This window comes from Oryx dammah, unplaced genomic scaffold (assembly GCF_014754425.2).
Source record: "Oryx dammah isolate SB20612 unplaced genomic scaffold, SCBI_Odam_1.1 HiC_scaffold_23, whole genome shotgun sequence".
Lineage (NCBI taxonomy): Eukaryota > Metazoa > Chordata > Mammalia > Artiodactyla > Bovidae > Oryx > Oryx dammah.
The window spans coordinates 92,545,022-92,552,108 of NW_024070207.1; positions in this window are offsets into that span (position 1 = coordinate 92,545,022).

The window sequence follows — 7,087 nt, forward strand, 5'->3', positions numbered from 1 at the left end:
CAGGACCCAGATACCCCACAAAGACTGAGACAGAACTGTGTCTTTTTTTTTTTTTTACTTTATTTTACTTTACAATACTGTACTGGTTTTGCCATACATCAACATGAATCTGCCACGGGTGTACATGAGTTCCCAATCCTGGACCCCCCTCCCACCTTGCTCCCCATACCATCTCTCTGGGTCATCCCAATGTACCAGCCCCAAGCATCCTGTATCCTGCATCGAACCTAGACCAGCGATTCGTTTCTTACATGATATTATACATGTTTCAATGCCATTCTCCCAAATCATCCCACCCTCTCCCTCTCCAACAGAGTCCAAAAGTCTGTTCTATACACCTGTGTCTCTTTCGCTGTCTTGCATACAGGGTTATTGTTACCATCTTTCTAAATTCCATATATATGTGTTAGTATACTGTATTGGTGTTTTTCTTTCTGGCTTACTTCACTCTGTATAATCGGCTCCAGTTTCATCCACCTCATTAGAACTGATTCAAATGTATTCTTTTTAATGGCTGAGTAATACTCCATTGTGTATATGTACCACAGCTTTCTTATCCATTCTTCTGCTGATGGACATCTAGGTTGCTTCCATGTCCTGGCTATTGTAAACAGTGTTGCGATGAACATTAGGGTACACGTGTCTCTTTCAATTCTGGTTTCCTCGGTGTGTATGCCCAGCAGTGGGATTGCTGGGTCATAAGGCAGTTCTATTTCCAGTTTTTTAAGGAATCTCCACACTGTTCTCCATAGTGGCTATACTAGTTTGCATTCCCACCAACAGTGTAAGAGGGTTCCCTTTTCTCCACACCCTCTCCAGTATTTACTGCTTGTAGACTTTTGGATCACAGACATTCTGACTGGTGTGAAATGGTACCTCATTGTGGTCTTGATTTGCATTCTCTGCTAATGAGTGATGTTGAGCATCTTTTCATGTGTTTGTTAGCCATCTGTATGTCTTCTTTGGAGAAATGTCTATTTAGTTCTTCGGCCCATTTTTTGCTTGTGGTCGTTTATTTTTCTGGAATTGAGCTGCATGAGTTGCTTGTATATTTTTGAGATTAGTTGTTTGTCAGTTGCTTCATTTGCTATTATTTTCTCCCATTCTGAAGGCTGTCTTTTCACCTTGCTTATAGTTTCCTTTTTTATGCAGAAGCTTTTAATTTTAATTAGATCCCATTTATTTTTGCTTTTATTTCCAGTATTCTGGGAGGTGGGTCATAGAGGATCCTGCTGTGATTTATGTCAGAGAGTGTTTTGCCTATGTTCTCCTCTAAGAGTTTTACAGTTTCTGGTCTTACGTTTAGATCTTTAATCCATTTTGAGTTTATTTCAGAACTGTGTTTGAGTGTCTCCTGCGGAGGTATGGGCCAGCAGTGGACTGCTGCAGGGGCAGGGGCTCTGGGTGTAGTAGACCTGGGTATGCCATAAGGAGGTCGCCATTAGCCCCACCATCAAGCTGCCAGATCTTACACAGGGTTGAAGAAACAGACTCTTGGAGGGCACAAACAAAAGATTGTGTGCACCAGGACCCAGGAGAAAGGAGCAGTGACCCCACAAGAGACTGACCCAGACTTGCCCATGAGTGTCCAGAATCTCCTGCAGAGGCGTGGGTTGGCAGTGGCCTGCTGCAGGGTAGGGGGCACCGAGTGCAGCAGTGCATACATGGGACCTTTTGAAGGAGGTTGCCATTGTCTTCATGACCTCCACCATAGTTTGGCCTCAGGTCAAAAAACAGGGAGGGAACACAGCCCCGCCCATCAACAGAAAATTGGATTAAAGATTTACTGAGCATGGCCCTGCCCATCAGAAAAAGACCCAGTTTCCCCCTCAGTCAGTCTCTGCCATCAGGAAACTTCCATGAGCCTCTTATCCTTCTCTATCAGAAGCAGACAGAATGAAAACCACAATCACAGAAAACTAACCTATCTGATTCCATGGACCACAGTCTTGTCTAACTCAATGAAGCAACTTAGCATGCACACAGAGGAAGAAGATTGTGAAGATGCAGGAATTAGATGGCCATCTTACAAGTCAAGGAGGGAAGCCAGGAACAGATGCTTGCCTCACACCCTCAGAAGGAACCACCGCTGCTGACATTTTGATCCTAGGGTTCTGGCCTCCAAAACTGTGAGACCATATATTTCTGTTGTTTAAGCCATCCAGTTTGTGGTTCTTTGTTATGGCAGCCCCAGCAAACTAATATATTAATTCTCACTTGGTACTTAGTGACAATGTGGACCCAGGGCCACATTTCGATGTCTGTGGCCCTAGACACTTTTGCCTTTGCGGGCCCTTTTCTCATGAAAAATTATTAAATATTACATTTTATGACTTCATTGTTATAAAGATGAATATAGAAATATCAGATATTCAAACACTTTCCTTGACCTAAAGAATCATTTTTTTTCTGATTTTAAAAGAAACGGAAACATTTTCATGAACCCCCAAAAGTATTATGGGCCCCAGGCACTTTGCCTGTTGTGTCTAAATGACGAGGCAGGCCTACTTGCAGCCTTCTCCTTCTGAGCTGTCACGCTGATGACAACACCTTGCACTACCAGGTAGACCATAAGCTTCAGGAGACCACATATGACCTCCTCTGAATCCTCCACTTGTCACAGGTGTTCAAGAAAAACCTGTCAAGGAATTAATCTCATCTAACCTTCTATTTCTTGGAAGGGCTCTAAGACTCCCACCACATTTCATTGTGGTGTCTTATTTCTTTTGACATCTCCAAGGAAGATAAGTCCATTTCAATGTGTATTAGAGCTTACATCTAGAATCATTTTCCTGTAGCTGACCTAAATGCCCTTCAAGATAATCTAAAAACATTTCTGATGATAAATAAACCCAACTCCATATAACCTTCCATCTTACTGTATGACCTTGGACAGTGACATATTAATTGCACTGGGCCTTAGTTCCCACATATGTAAAATAGGAAGGTGGGCTTCCCAGGTGGCTCAGTGGTAAAGACTCTCGTCTGCCAATGCAGGAGATGCAAGAGACGTGGGCTCAATTGCTGGGTCAAGAAGATCCCCTGGAGGAGGAAATGGCAAACCACTCCAATATTCTTGTCTGGGAGATCCCATGGACAGAGGAGCCTGGTGGACTATAGCCCATGGGGTTCACAAAGGGTCACACACGACTGAGCACATACACACACACAAAATAGGAAGATAGCTACATGTGATCAGATAAGGGCCCTTCCAATTAACGAGTCAAACAAGAACTAAAAGGCAGCTCCAAATCTGGTGCTCTTAAACTCAACGATGTTCAAAGGGATCAAATCTCAAAGATAATACAGGAAAGCCTACATAATTGGATGCCTACCAGCTCTTCCAGAATACAAAGTGGTCACCCTGGTTATAGGTTTCTTAAGCTCTACCCTCACTCACTCTAGCTTTCCTAGAGTCACAGAAGAATTATCATTGACTTTGTCCTTCCTTTTAGAACCTGAATTTGGGACCCACAAGGACATAATGAACAAATAATTCTTCCCATGGAACTTAGGGGAGTGAGTTATGCAGACACCACTCTTACTCCCAACAAACTATTGTAGTATCTGCAGTCCCTATCCTCAAGCACATGTTGTGCTAAAGTTTATCACCGTAACCTCACAGAAGAATTTCTTAAGCATTTTTTTTTTTTTTGGTATCAACATTGTAATAGATGCAATGTAAACTGAGTCTTAACAGGAGCTCACTGCTTCCTTGTTAGTGAGAGGGGGGCATAAAACAGGAAAAATAAACTTTCATCAGTAGAAAATGGTTACTAAAATAGCATGTACCCATACTGTGAAATCCTAAAAATAATGAGACAAATCTATACATACTGACATGAGATCTCCAAGACTCCAATAAGTGGCAAAGCCTATTTACATAGATAGATTCTAATATGCAAACTGCAAGACAAGGATTCGAGTACAAGTAGTTTGTTTGGGAGGTGATCCTAGGAAATACCAGCAGGAGAGTGAAGACATGGGACAGGGAAGGGAAGAAAGCCAAAAAAAAAAAAGTGTTACCAAGCAGGTTAGTACTGTGGGTAGTGGGAGCTTAATTCCTCTGGGGCCCCCTGGGAAAACCTAGAACACACTCTAGAGTTATCCCAACTGAGAGGTGAGGAACTGTGGTGATTATATACCAATGCCCATCAGTTATTGATTGAGGGCTGCTCCTGGGGCATATGAAGTCCTTCACACTGCCAGCTTGTCTTGAATGCAGACAGATCATCCTCCCACAATTGGAAAAAAAATCTTCAAATAAAGATCCACACTTGATGGTAGTTAGAAGTCAGACCATCATGTACAGAATTGACATGTCATGGGAATTTGCTATAGTATACTTGCATTTGCTTGTCTGCAAGCACAGAAGTTAGGTTGAAGGATGCCCATCAAATGGTTGACAGAAGCTACTGACTTAGTGGTCCTTTAAAACAGTTCATGACCACCTTCCTCCATGTTATCTTCCTCTATGACAGACAACTGAATGACACTTCAGTGTTCTTTGAGCTGGGAAGACAAAACCCACTTTTGTCTTCTTGAAAATAACCATACCTGATATTCTTCTCTGTATGCACAATGCTGGGTTTTTATCATGGTAGCTGCTTGGTAACCATGATAGATCATGTGATGGATGAAACAGACCCTTTCTTGCCCCACTCTAGGTATCCATAAAGAACATAGTTAACACATTTATTTTTCAATCAATAATTACTTGTGTCGAGCAAAAAGCATTTTAAGATACCATGGTTCTCTACTCCATTCTATTGCAAACTTCTGCCTCCACTTGTCTCAATAAACTAGCTACAAAACACCTTGACCAATCAAGTAGCACTAAATCAACCACTCCCATGACAAGGGGTCTCCGGCTGTTTAAAATCCTTCTTCCCACCACCCGGGGTTCCAGGGCAGTCAGTAAGTTTTCCTGGGCCTGAAGAACTATAAGAGAACTATAAGAACTATGATCACATTTCAGTTGACTCCTTAAGTAGAGACCAGCACATATGTGACAGGTTAGCCTGACTTTTGCCTAACAAGTCCAAAGGGAAAATGGTTTGAACAAAGCATAATTCTCTAGGCATTTTTTAAGTTTAACTAAACCAAAAAGGAGATGAAAATATGAGATCTCTAACTAGAGAGAGGTCTTGGGAGTCCAGAGAGGTTTGTAGCATCTTAGCTTTGAGAATTCCTTTATTCAGTCATTCATTAACTCATTCAAATATTTATTGAGGGATTATGCTATGCCAGGCACTATGCTGGGCACTTGGTCATTTCATGGTGAACATAAAGGTGTGGGCCAGACTAGAGGGCTACTTGAAAGGGCCACTTTCTAGACTAAGTTCTCTATCAATCTTATCTACTTTATAATATCAAAGCCTGACTGTGTGTGTGTTAGTCGTTCAGTCGTGCCTGACTCTTTGTGACCCCATGGGCTGTATGTGGCCTGCCAGGCTCCTCTATCCACAGGATTCTCCAGGCAAGAATACTGGAGTGGGTAGTCAGTCATTCCCTTCTCCAGGGGATCTTTTGACCCAGGGATCGAACCTGCCTCTCCTGCATTGCCTGCATTGCCAGGTGGATTCTTTAGCATCTGAGCCACCAAGGAAGGCCCTTCTTAATCTAACCTGCTTCTGAAATTGGCCGGCAGTATACAGTTCTTGCTTATGGCTATATTCTAAAACCCAAAGAGCAGAGAGCCAGGGGATGCTCCATGACTACAGGGCCTGCCCCTGTGCCCACAGCCTGCACAAGCTCACATGTAGGCTAGCAGTCAGCTTGTTCCAGCCTTGCTGCTCTCATCATCAGTATAACTGTGTTTAATCTTGAAGTCTCTGTAGCTTCTGGTCCAACCCTTCCTTATCTTCTAAAGTACAGCTCAGAAACCTGCTCACACACAACAGAGCAGCCTCATACAGGCAATGGTGGAGCTGTCTCTTAAGCTGACACTATCCTTTTATGGAAAAAACAGGAGCTGGTAAAGGAACTGGGAAGCAAGCACAGATTGAAATCCAAAGCCTTGAGCTAAAGCATCAGCTCCCCCCCACCCCGCCCCCACTGAGGTGTGATTTATTATAGAACACAAACCAGAGATGGTTAGCTGAGCCACCAAAGACTTCATCTCCACTGGCTTTGTAACAATATGATTCAAATAGCATGCCTGGATGTGAAAAGATTCGTTAATCCATGCCACATCTTGCCATCAAACATGTACTGGGGACTTAGGACAAAAGGGAGCCTAAAATGCTTCATTCTAAAGGGACAATTTCTTTGAATAGAATTGCTTCCTAAACAGGAGAGTGGGACCAAAGAATGGAAATTGATAAAATTTCCCACTCTTTGTGAGGAAACATTTAATTCACCATCTTTTATCTGGTGGAAATCTGGAAGCTAATCACTGCTCATTATTGGCTCTGGCTTTGATGCACCCTTCCCACTGCTGCTTTGAAATCTACCTCCCATCCCCTTTAAGTGGGAGCTTACAGGTGGAAAATGAAAAAAATAATTGCCCCGGTTAAAAAGGAAAATGAAACTGGAGAGTGGATTTAAGTGACTACTTCTGAATTAAACAAGTAGAAGCAGGTAAGTCTCACGAAGACCCTTAAGATGTTTGAACCACAACTTACCAGAAAGGTGAAGAAAACACCTTCATGAATCTTTCTCCCTCTGTATTATATAATTGCTCAAAAATACCAGTAGACCAAGTTCCCATATACAAGTAGATTTATAACAGGAGTGAATGTAACTCTCCAAACCCAGCTGTGCAAATAAAAGTACATTAAGTTTTCAGAAATCAAATCGCATCTAACACTGAGGTCCCATTCTCACCAGACTGAAAAAACACTAACTCTCATCATTGGGAACTGAACCTCTCCCTGACTCCGAGAAGTGGCTCAGATGCCCCCAGGGATTTAAGGCACCACTCCAAGGTCAGAAGAAGCCTGCTGATCTTCAATCCAAGTTCACTATCACCAAGGGTGGAGCCTCCATTGTTCCCAGAATGCAGATCTGCCATATATGTGTCCCACTTGGGCACTTCAGTGCCTGGGGGCCTGATAATCTTGCACACCTCCTAGCCACACTCCTC